Below are 12,836 nucleotides of genomic sequence, written 5' to 3'. Positions count from 1 at the left end.
GGAGTCCTTGGAGAGGAGCACGCCACTTGAAGGATGCAAAGCTTCAAGATGAGTGAAGATGCCGCCACTTGAGGTTCCAAGAGTGCACTCAAGATAAGACTAGAAAAAGAGAAGACACAAGTCTCTCAATCACTCACCAATTTGGGAGAATTTCTGTACTCAAAATATCAAATTTGTATTAGAAAGACTCAAGCCCTCCTTTCATGAATGTACAAGAAGCTTACAAAGGAAGCTATCCAAAGTTACCTTGCAACTTTTCCAGTTCTAGCGCCTAAAGTGGAGAAAGAATGGATACCTTCTAAATTTTTCTAAAGCTAATATCTAAAGATGCTTTAGACAAGAGGTATCTTTAGGTTTCCCTCTTAGCACCTACCTAAACACTATCTTAAGCAATTTTAAATTTTATACAAAAGAAACTACAAAAAGAGAAAACATTTGAACACTATTTCCTAATTCTTTAAATTTGCTCCTTGTAATCCTTTTAGGTAGAAAGGATGATGAGCTAATATTCCTCTAAGCATCTTCAACTTCGACCTCTTTCTCTTCCTCTTCTTGATCTCCATCACTTGAGGATCTTGAAAGTTATATTGGTATTCCTTCGCTCCTGTGCTTCTTATTTTTTTCTGGTCTCGCATACCCTGGTCTTGTTTGCTTGTTTCATATTGACCTGTTTCTACGACATAGATATGCGTCTCAGCGAAGATAAGAAGAGGAAATTGGCGGATCTTCTGGCTAAACAAAGGGCGGCTGCTACTGGGACAAGCCTTTCAATACCCTTGCCCCTTCGACATCGGCTGTCCCAGCTCTCTACCCACTAATCCAGCCCCTACCGTCGGTGAACTCAGGGGGGTATTGGTAGTAGAGTCGGACGACGAAGACACTTGCACTGGCCTGGTCTTTAAGCGACCGAGGGTGGGCGCATCTGCGGTGCCTTCAACTTCTGTTTCAGCTGGCGCTCCGACCTTCATAGACCATCCTCTTAGCGCCTCCTCCCCCTTTCCAGTTGTTGCCCTGGAGGGTGGGGGAGAGAGTGCCACTAGAAGTCAAGAAACGGACTCCCCCATGCCCCTTCCTTTGCTGCTTAGACAGGCGCTTAGTCGTTTCCAAAGCTGTGAGGCGGAGGGCCTAGATGATAGTCTCCTTCAGGAGTGCGTGGCTGAAGTTTTGGGGGACCTCTTGTTTGCCTCCAATCGGGCACTTGCCAGGACACAAGTTTTCAGGGACCTCGAGGCCAAAATGGTGAAGCTTGAGGAGGATTTTGCTGCCAGGGCCAAAGTCTTTGCGAAACGTGAAACTGCTCTGTACCTAGAGTTGGCCAGCCTTCGTCAGACTGAAAAAGACGCCAAGAAGGCCCTTCAAGACAAGAGCCTGGAGGCGGTCGAGTTGGAGGAAAAGATCCTGCCTCTACGTACCCGCACAATTGAGCTAAATGACATTGTAGCCGAGCTGAAGGGGAAGGTGGCTGATCTAGAGAGTAGGGGCACACAGAGCAAGATCCTCCTAGGGCAGGTTGAGGGTAAATTGGCCGAGAAGACTGAGTCCTTCAGGAGGGCCGAAGAGGAGCTTATGAACGACGTTGTTGCGGCCTACGATGAGGGGTTTCAAGATGTTGTCGTTCAGTTCGCCTGTGCATACCCTGAAATAGATCCCTCCCTCTTTGATGAGTCCAAATGCATTGTGGACGGTCAGATCGTGCCACGATGATGACTCTCTCTCTAACTCTATTTTGTAGTCAACCAAACTTCTTTGTGTGTATACGTCATAAGCATTTATTTCTTTATAATTGTTGTTGCCTTGCGTGGTTGTTTGTCTGTGTGGAGTTTGATACGTGAGAGGTGGCGTACGCCTTCCTCTTCCTGATGTTGGTTATCCCACACGGGCGGCCACTTTCTTAATTTCACCCTTGCTGTATAAAGTCAAGGTATAGCTGGGGATCTGATACTTGCACCATACTTTCTTTTGTCTTGGCGTATTCACGCAAGAGGGGTTTACCTAGGGAGGCCAAACTACCTCTGTTTTCTGCACGATATCCCAAGGAAGGAGATTCCTTTAGTTTGTTTATCCGAACCATGTTCTTCTTCGTCTAGGTGAACTTGCACCAGGGGGTTATTGGGAAGACCAAACTGTTGAAGATGGATGAAGCCTCTTCTCTACCTAGTGTTGGTTTGTGTTTGATGTAGAAAATAGCTAGTTTGTTGTAAAGTTTGTAATAGGTTTAGATGATCTTGTATGTAGGCTTGTGTATGTGTGTAAGGTTGCCTTTTGCTACATGATCTATCCTAGATGCCTAACCAAGCCTAGATCAAGCACATGAAGTGGTTAAAAGTTTTTCTAAAAGCTTTTTAGAGTTTTCTCCTAAAATAAGGATACTGCACAAAAATGAATATGTTTCTCTGTAAAAGAATAGGTTTATTCTTTGGTCAGCTGAAAGGGTTTTCGAAAGTTAGTTAGGGCACCAAAGGTACAACTCAGACAGTTATTTCAGTTAGCTGAGTTGGCAGTTTTCACAAACTAAATCTGTTATGTTCAAAACTGAATTTGTTGTTTTCATAACAGCTTTTCAACTGTTTTTTGAAAAGAAGTTAGAAACTGTTTTCTATATAAAGAAAAGTCTCTCTCACATGAAAGGATGCTGAGCAATTACGTTTTTGACAGAGATCAAACACTTTCAATGTGAGAAGAAGGATTGAAAAGATTTTTGAAAGGTTTTCCAAAGGGATTTTCAAGTGTGCTTGTTCTAGGAAACCTTTGATCTTGGTGAAGGTGCTAGTGCAGTTCTGCAGCAAATTGAACTACTGGTTTTGAGTTCTTGCATCTTCTTTTTAGGTGTAATCTTTCCTTTATTCTGGTTTGTAAAGGTGTAAGTGTTAGTCACTCCTTGATAGGGTTTCTTGGAGTGCAAGGTGTGCTGAAATAGGGTTTTGCCTCTAATATACTGAAAATTGTGTGTTCTTGCGAAAATTTTGTAAGCTCAATTCACCCCTCCCCTCTTGAACTTAGACACTAATAGACCCAACAATTGGTATCAAGAGCTAGGGCTTGTATTTTGCTCAAGTGTATGCATGATGTTTGAGTTTAAAATGCCTTTTGCTAAAGGTGCGTCTGTTAATAGACCTCCTATGTTTGGTGGTGTTAACTATGCTTTCTGGAAAATCAGGATGAAGATCTTTATGGAGTCTATTGACATGGGAATCTGGGATGTAGTGGTCAGTGGACCTTTTATACCTATGCAGGTTGTCCAAGATGAAACAATAAAGAAGCCTTGGTCTGAATGGAGTGAAACCGAGAAGAAGAAGGCCCAATATGACTCCTTAGCCAAGAATATCATCACCTCTGCACTGAATATGGATGAGTTCTTTAGAGTCTCTCAATGTAACTCAGCAAAGGAGATGTGGGATGTACTAGAGGTAACTCATGAAGGGACTGATGATGTGAAACGAGCAAGGAAGCACTCACTAATTCAGGAGTACGAGCTGTTCAGAATGCAATCAGAAGAAAGTATTGCAGATGTGCAGAAACGATTTACACATATTGTAAATCACCTCACTGGCCTTGGTAAAGTCTTTGACAAGGAAGAGCTTAACATAAAGGTGCTAAAATGCCTTGATATGAGCTGGCAGCCTAAGGTAACAGCAATCTCAGAATCTAGAGATTTATCCAAGATGTCCACTGCTGCACTTTTTGGAAAGCTGATAGAGCATGAAATAGAGCTGAAAAGATTGAAAGAACAAGAAACTGTGGAGAAGAAGGCCAAAGGAATTGCTCTGAAAACTACCATGGAACATGATACAAGTGAGGAAGAAGTTGATCCTGAGCATGATGAGACCGTGAGTCTGCTCACCAGAAAATTCAGCAGGTTTCTTAGAAAGAAAAACCGTGACAGAACTCAGCAAAGAGAGAGGTACTCCAAACAACCTAATGATTCAAATTCTTCCAATTACACGTGCTTTGGATGTGGTAAACCAGGTCATATAAAAGCTGATTGTCCAAACAATCAAAATAAAGAAAAATCAGCAAGCAAGAAGAGTGACAAAGGCAAAGGTAGAAGAGCACACATCTCATGGGAAGAAAATGATGTATCCTCATCTAGTAATTCCTCAACTGAAAGTGAAGAAGCAAATTTGTGCTTCATGGTGAATGATGAAGAATCCAACTCTGACTCAGTAAGTGATTTTTCCACTGATTCTGAAAACTATGATCAGCTGTTAATAACTTTTAAGGAAACACATGATGAAGCAAACATGTTGGCTATAATGTGCAACAGATTGAGTAAATAGGGTACTTGAACCTAAGGTCAAAGCTCTTGAAGAAGAACTGCACAAAGCTAAAACTGAATTGGTTAGCCTTGAATTAACATGTTTGCATGCATCAATTAAAACTTGTGATAATTGTAAGAAGCTGGAAAAACAGGTTGAATATTTGTTAAAAACACTTTCAAATTTCACTAAAGGAAGAGAAAATCTTGAAACCTTATTAGGTTCACAGAATGTTGTTTTCAATAAAAATGGTCTAGGATATAATCCTGGAATGAAAAGTAATGTGAAAAAGCTGTCCAGTTTCTTTGTTCCTTCCAAAACAGGTTTTTCCTCTTTTAGTTATTCAAAAACAATGCATACTGCAACATGCTTTTATTGTATGAAATCTGGTCATGTATCTAGAACATGTAAAGCTAGGAGGTACCTTGTTCCTAAAGGATTGGCCAAATGGCTTCCTAAGGAAAGGTATTAATCGTTCTGGACCCTAGACTATAGGGGTACCATATGTGCTAAATTTGTTTTGTTGCAGAAAAACAGCAGAAAAAACCAGTGGTACCTGGACAGTGGCTGCTCAAAGCACATGACTGGTGATGTGACTCAGTTCATAAATCTGAAACTCAAAGCTGAAGGGCATGTCACATATGGGGACAACAATAGAGGAAAAATTCTTGGAAGAGGAGATGTTGGTACTAAAGACTCAACCACTATTGAAAATGTACTGTATGTTGAAGGGCTAAAACATAGTCTTCTAAGCATTAGTCAGCTGTGTGACAAGGGATACAAGGTCAATTTCGAAGTCAACACTTGTACAATTTCAAATGAAATTTCTGGTAAGGTGTTGTTCACTGGAAAAAGGGTAAACAACATCTATCTCTTAGACATTATCAAGAGTTGTTCTGAAAATGAGTGTTTGTTATCTAAAAATGATGAGTCATGGCTATGGCATAGGAGGCTAGCTCACATTCACACAAATCACTTGAATAAGTTAAAGTCTAAGGAACTTGTTTCTGGTTTACCAAACATAAAATTTCAAAATAACAGATTGTGTGATGCTTGTGTAAAGGGAAAACAGATTAGAACTACCTTTAAATCAAAAGATATGGTTTCTACAAATAAAGCTTTGGATGTTTTGCATATGGACCTGTTTGGACCGTCTAGGACTGCTAGCTTAGATGGAAATTACTATGCTTTGGTGATTGTTGATGACTTTTCAAGATATACATGGACCTTGTTTCTTGCTTCTAAAAATGATGCATATAAAGCCTTTAAGAAACTTGCTAAGGTTCTGCATAATGAAAATGAAAATAGGATAAAACAGATTCGTAGTGATCATGGGGGAGAATTTCAAAATGCAAAGTTTGATAGATATTGTGAAAAACATGGAATCACACATAGTTATTCTGCTCCTAGGACACCCCAACAAAATGGTGTTGTTGAAAGAAAGAATAGGTCATTAGAAGAGTTAGCTAGGACTATGCTAAATGAATCTGGTTTACCTAAATATTTTTGGGCTGATGCTGTATACACTGCTTCTTATGTGCTTAACAGAACATTGATTAGACCAATTCTTAAGAAAACTCCTTATGAATTGTATAAAGGTAGGAAGCCTGGTATAAGTCATCTTAGGGTTTTTGGCTGCAAATGCTTTGTTCTAAATAATGGTAAAGACAATCTGGGGAAATTTGATCCTAAATCTGATGAAGGAATACATATTGGTTATGCTATAAATGCTCATGCTTATAGAGTATATAACAAAAGATTGCTTGCAGTAGAAGAATCTATACATGTTGTGTTTGATGAAACAAATTTTTCTGTGCCCAAATATGTTCTGGATGAACCTGGTATGGATGATTTAAGAACCATTTTGCAAAAGAATCAATCTACTGAGTTTGATGCAACTAATCCAAATTCTGTCAAAGAATCTACTGTGAATGCAAGATTGCCTAAGGAATGGAAGACACCCAGGGATCTTACACTAGATAATGTAATTGGTAAAATTGATAAAGGAGTCTCAACAAGAAATTCAATCAATAATTTCTGCAGAACAGTGGCTTTTGTTTCACAGATTGAGCCTAAAAGTCTGGAAGAAGCACTGCAAGACAGCAATTGGATAACAGCAATGCAGGAAGAACTGAACCAGTTTGAATACAATGAAGTGTGGACCTTGGTTCCAAGAAAGCATGAGATGAATATCATAGGAACCAAGTGGGTATACAGGAACAAGATGGATGAGCATGGGGCTATCACTAGAAATAAAGCAAGGCTGGTTGCTAAAGGTTATAACCAAAAAGAGGGAATTGATTTTGGTGAAACCTATGCACCAGTAGCACGTCTTGAAGCTGTCAGATTACTTCTAGCATTTTCCAACATACAAGGTTTCAAGCTGTTTCAAATGGATGTCAAGAGTGCATTCCTAAATGGTTACATCAATGAAGAGGTGTTTGTATCCCAACCTCCAGGGTTTGAAGATCACAAAAATCCAGAACATGTGTACATGCTTAAGAAGGCCTTATATGGATTGAAGCAAGCACCTAGGCAATGATATGAGAGGCTAAGTGAATTTCTGCTTTCTCAAGGATATAGCCGTGGCAATTCTAATAAAACTCTCTTTATAAAGAAGAAAAGAGAAGACATTATACTTGTGCAAGTCTATGTAGATGATATTATCTTTGGATCTACAAATGAAGAGATGTGTGAAGACTTTGTGAAAACCATGAAAAGTGAGTTTGAGATGTCAATGTTAGGAGAAATGAATTTCTTCCTTGGACTATGATCCTGCCGAAAACTCGAACGTGGAGGAATCGCTCTGTAGCACTCTCTGACCCATCTACGCGACTGTGTTCTCTGCAAAATCACCCTCAGAACCTTCTCTCGGATCTCCAAATGTGACCTGCAAAACACACAGACGGCGCCTCTGGCGGCCGTTTGCACTCCGACGATCAAGTTAGACCACAGAACCACCAAATGAGAAAAACTAGTAGTGTGTGTGAAAAACTCTTGCTCTCTCTGTTCTCGTATCCCCCTCAATCTCTCCCTGATTCTATTTTATGTCTCTCTCTGTATCTGGGCCTAACAGAATTCTGTTATGCTTTCTAGCATGTGTCAGAACCCTGTTATGCTTTTCTGAGACAATGTACCTCCAGAATCAGTAGAATGTGGGTGTGAGAGTCTGTGCGCGTCTGCGCGTCTCTGCGCTTGGCTGCGCCTGTCTGTACCCTTAGTGGTACGGAGTGCACTTTTATCTGGACCGCACCCCTCTCAGATGATGACACGTGGAGGCCTACAACTCACATCTAACCACACACGTGTCACTTACTGGAAGGGCTCTAGCGCTTCTCTTTGTGTGCCTAAGTTACACCCTTGCGGAGTAACTTAGGATATTTCTCCCATCTGGGTAAAACGCATACTCTTAAGAGAACGCCAGGTGTGGCTGGTCTAGGCACACTCACCAAGCGTTGCTCTCTACGTAAACGGCTTACCCTTCACGGTGTCACGCACGTAATGGGTTGAGGGAATCACCAATCACTGACTGGTTTACTAGTTCCCTCAGGCCACTCTCGTGCATGATTCCCTGAGATGTGCTCATGCGAGGTCCATGCGTAACGCTCTCGCTGGGAACCTCAGTCCCAGTTTAATTGCGTGTAACACGAGACCCCGATGACTGATCAGTGCTCTATTGCTTCTCGCATTCTGCCTCCAGGCGTTCGTATGGGAACTGGTCTGTTGGTGGCCACTCGGTTACTGACCACCGATCACCGCACTGGGTGATCTGTCCCCTGACCTCTCTGCCGCCTGATCTGTCGGTGGTCCCTTGGCTACGAACCCCCCGATCACCGCTCTTGGCGATCGTCTCCCTGATCTCTCTATCACCTGGTCCACATGTCACCCTGCGAGTGGTCCACGTGGTCCTCTGCTGCTGACGTCATCGACCACCGATGACCGATCGGATCAGACTACAAGTTAAACAACTCAATGATGGAATTTTCATAAGCCAAGAAAAATACTGCAAGGAGCTGCTTAAGAGGTTTGATATGGATCAATGCAAAGCAATCAGCACTCCTATTTCAACAAGCTGCCAGCTGGATCAAGATTCTGCAGGAAAATCAGTGGATCAAACCAAGTATAGGGGTTTAATTGGTTCCTTATTATACTTAACTGCTAGCAGGCCTGACATTATGTTTGTTGTGTGCTTATGTGCTAGATATCAATCTGCTCCAAAGGAATCACACTACAATGCAGCAAAGAGAATTCTGAAATACTTGCAAGGATCTAAGGATGTTGGATTATGGTATCCTAACAATGTATCTTTAAATTTAACTGGTTTTTCAGACTCTGACTTTGCAGGTTGCAAGGTTGACTGAAAAAGCACAAGTGGGACTTGTCACATGCTTGGATCAAGCCTAATCTCTTGGCATTGCAAGAAACAAGCTTGTGTTGCTCTCTCTACAGCAGAGGCAGAATACATAGCTGCTGGAAGTTGATGTGCTCAAACCTTATGGCTAAGGCAGCAGCTAAGTGATTTTGGAATTTTGTTAAACAAGATACCTATAAATTGTGATAATACTAGTGCCATAAATCTGTCTAAGAATCCTGTCATGCACTCAAGGACTAAACATATTGAAATTAGAATCACTTTCTAAGAGAACATATAGCTAATGGAATTTGTGATATAAAATTCATTGGCACTGAATTTCAATTGGCTGATCTATTCACTAAACCTCTTGCTAAAGACAGGTTTTATTTTCTTCTAAATGAATTGGGTATCATTAGCTGAAATTGTCCTTTGCAGTAGAAATTTCAATCTGTTTTTTATCTGTTAACATGTTTTGCTCCCTGTTTCAGAATCACAGGTGTGACTAGGAAAGAGAAAGATTTACTTTTCTCTCTCTCACTTTATCTTTGACTGCTTTTACGGTTATTAACCAGCAGGCCTATGGCAATTAGCTTATCGGTATCCTAACTGATTGGATTGTGTGTAAGTGCAACAGATTTGATTTATCAAAATAAAATCTGGTTCCAACATATTCTTGCGCATATCAACACCTGAATCTGCTGCACCACAGGAATAAAATCTGAAGCATATCAAATTGATTTTTCTGTTAATCAATAATTTCTGAAATCTGATTGAATTGATTTCCTTTTAAAATTTGTGATCTCTTGAAATCTGGTTTAAAAAGACTCTATATAAACCTAGCATAAATCAGTTTTTCTCTCACACTTTCTCATCTGTGCTATAAGCTGTCCAGGTTCACATTTGCTTCACTACAGGTTTCGTTTCTGTTTTGAGTGATAATCTGAACTGCAATTTTTTTTTTCTAGCTGGAATTGTATATTAATAAACTGGTGCAGGTAACAACAGATTGAGTATGGCATCCTCATCACACAGAAAGAAGAAATCCAAAGAGCAATCCAGCAGCAACCAAGGTATTCTGGAAAAATGGTTTGCTGGAGATTCTAAAGCAATGACTAGGTTCATCCATGAGACAAGCAGAAAGCAAGTCAATGCGCCCAAAGTGCTGGAATTCTCTTGGTTGAGAGAAGAAAATCTGATTGAAGCAAAAACCTTGCTCAAGCATCAAAAGCTTAAGAACTTCTTAGAAATGACTGGAAATGTCTATCCAGACTTGGTGAAAGTATTCTACAGCAACTTGGTTCAAGATGGCAAGAATTTCGTCTCCCATGTGAAAGGTGTGAAGCTGAAAATTACAAGGGAAATATGGAGCAATGTGGGAGGAATCAAGTACTCTGGAATGAAGGTTAGCAAAGGGAACACTGCTGGAATTCAGGGATTCAACAAGATGCAGTTTTACAGAAGTTGTGTTAGAAACCCAACTGAACCAGTAGCTAGATTCCATGCTGGAAATCTCACAATCATTCCAAGACTCCTAGCCTGCATCATTGCTTGGCAGCTTACTCCAAGAGGAAGTAATCATCAACTCTCCATGAAAAAGATTTGATTTTGCTGTACTGTATCATGAACCAACTCAAGGTAAATTGGGTGAGTACAATGGTGGAGCATATGCTCAAATCCACAAGGTTACCAGACTATCGTTTTCCATATGCTATTTTTGTGTCAAAGCTAATTGATTATTTTGAAGTTGACACTACAAATGAGAGAAATGACACCATTAAGGAAGCTAGTGAAATAGACAACTGTACTCTCTTGAAAATGGGGTTTGAAAAGGAGGATGACAGCTGGGTATTTAGAAGGAATGCTGCAAACAGAGCTGAAAATGAAGCAGCTGATCCAGCAAATGAAGAAGAAGAAAATGCTGATGGAGTGCAGCACATGGATGAATCACCAGTGCACTCTGCTGGACATGAAGATGTTGCTGCTACAAGTCAAAATGCAATGGTTGCATATGAGGAACCTGAGTACAGAGGTGAACCTCTGTTTATGTTTGAAAGACAAGTGCTACGCAGGCTGGACACACTCACATATGAACAGAAGGCACACTATGAAATGACTTACGCCAGGTTTCAACACTTGGATGATCAACTTGAAGGAGTTCAAGTGCAGCTAGCTGAGCTTTACTACAATGACAAGTGATCCTATTTCTAAGGCTTTATCTTTTATATGTTGTTGAACAATTTGGTTTTAATCTGTTTGTCTTTATTCTGCACTATTTTTTAGTTGATTTTATTATGGTTTGTAATAAAACTTAATACTGGATTTATAGTTTGAACTGTGATGAATGGCTTGTATGTTTTAATCCCATGCTTTATTCTGTTTGATGAATCCAAAGGGGGAGAAGAACAGCTCACAGAGAAAGCTACATGGAGGTAGCACAAAACTCACAACTGCTCAATTCTGGTTTTATGTCTAAAAATTATGTGCAGGTTTTGGCAGTTAGTCTAATACAGATTGTGATCATCAAACTATGCTGTGCAAAGGGGATTTGTCTCCATCAAACAGGGGAGATTGTTGAACATGGATGAAGCCTCTTCTCTACCTAGTGTTGGTTTGTGTTTGATGTAGAAAATAGCTAGTTTGTTGTAAAGTTTGTAATAGGTTTAGATGATCTTGTATGTAGGCTTGTGTATGTGTGTAAGGTTGCCTTTTGCTACATGATCTATCCTAGATGCCTAACCAAGCCTAGATCAAGCACATGAAGTGGTTAAAAGTTTTTCCAAAAGCTTTTTAGAGTTTTCTCCTAAAACCAGGATACTGCACAAAAATGAATTTGTTTCTCTGTAAAAGAACAGGTTTGTTCTTTGGTCAGCTGAAAGGGTTTTCGAAAATTAGTTAGGGCACCAAAGGTACAACTCAGACAGTTATTTCAGTTAGTTGAGTTGGCAGTTTTCACAAAATAAATCTGTTAAGTTCAAAACTGAATCTGTTGTTTTCATAACAGCTTTTCAACTGTTTTTTGAAAAGAAGTTAGAAACTGTTTTCTATATAAAGAAAAGTCTCTCTCACATGAAAGGATGCTGAGCAATTACGTTTTTGACAGAGATCAAACACTTTCAATGTGAGAAGAAGGATTGAAAAGATTTTTGAAAGGTTTTCCTAAGGGATTTTCAAGTGTGCTTGTTCTAGGAAACCTTTGATCTTGGTGAAGGTGCTGGTGCAATTCTGCAGCAAATTGAACTACTGGTTTTGAGTTCTTGCATCTTTTTTTCAGGTGTAATCTTTCCTTTATTCTGGTTTGTAAAGGTGTAAGTGTTAGTGACTCCTTGATAGGGTTTCTTGGAGTGCAAGGTGTGCTGAAATAGGGTTTTTCAGCTTTGGTTGTATTGTTCTTGTAGTGTTCAAGAACTGCTGTGTTTGTAAGTGATTGGTACTGTTTTTAGTGGATTCCACCTTGCGGTAAGGTGAAACTAGATGTAGCTCTGTATGATTGAACCAGTATAAAAACCTGCTTGCCTTTTTCCTCTCATCCCTGCACTCGTTTCTGGTTTTTCTTAATTCTGTCAAGAACTAAATCTGTTCTTTTGAAATTGAATTTGTTAATTCTGGGTTTAATAAAAACTGTACTTCCTGATTTGTTAAAGCTCTCTGATCACAAACAAGGCAGTGGTATATGATGTTTTAATTGATCTGTGAACAAATAGTTTATTCATTAAAATCAAAGAAAGAGTCATTCTCCTTAAAACCTTGTGTTGAATGAATTTGATTGATTTCTGAGCATAGCTGTATTCTTCATGCTCATAATATCCAACTAATCTGATTCTGTCATAACCCTCTGTTGATCACAATTTTAATTTGAACAAATTCAAATTGTGCTAGACTGCTCTGAAGAATCAATCTATTTCATGTAAAAACAATCTGTTCTTTTGCCTCTGATATACTGAAAATTGTGTGTTCTTGCGAAAATTTTATAAGCTCAATTCACCCCCCCCCCCCCCCTCTTGAACTTTGACACTAATAGACCCAACAATTGGTATCAAGAGCTAGGGCTTGTATTCTGCTCAAGTGTATGCATGATGTCTGAGTTTAAAATGCCTCTTGTTGAAGGTGCGTCTATTAATAGACCTCCTATGTTTGGTGGTGTTAACTATGCTTTCTGGAAAATCAGGATGAAGACCTTTATGGAGTCTATTGACATGGGAATCTGGGATGCAGTGGTCAGTGGACCT

Source organism: Phaseolus vulgaris, chromosome 11 (genome assembly GCF_051622355.1).
Source record: "Phaseolus vulgaris cultivar YP4 chromosome 11, ASM5162235v1, whole genome shotgun sequence".
NCBI classification, from domain to species: Eukaryota; Viridiplantae; Streptophyta; class Magnoliopsida; order Fabales; family Fabaceae; genus Phaseolus; species Phaseolus vulgaris.
The sequence above is the reverse complement of the archived record's forward strand: the minus strand, read 5'-3'. Positions refer to the sequence as shown.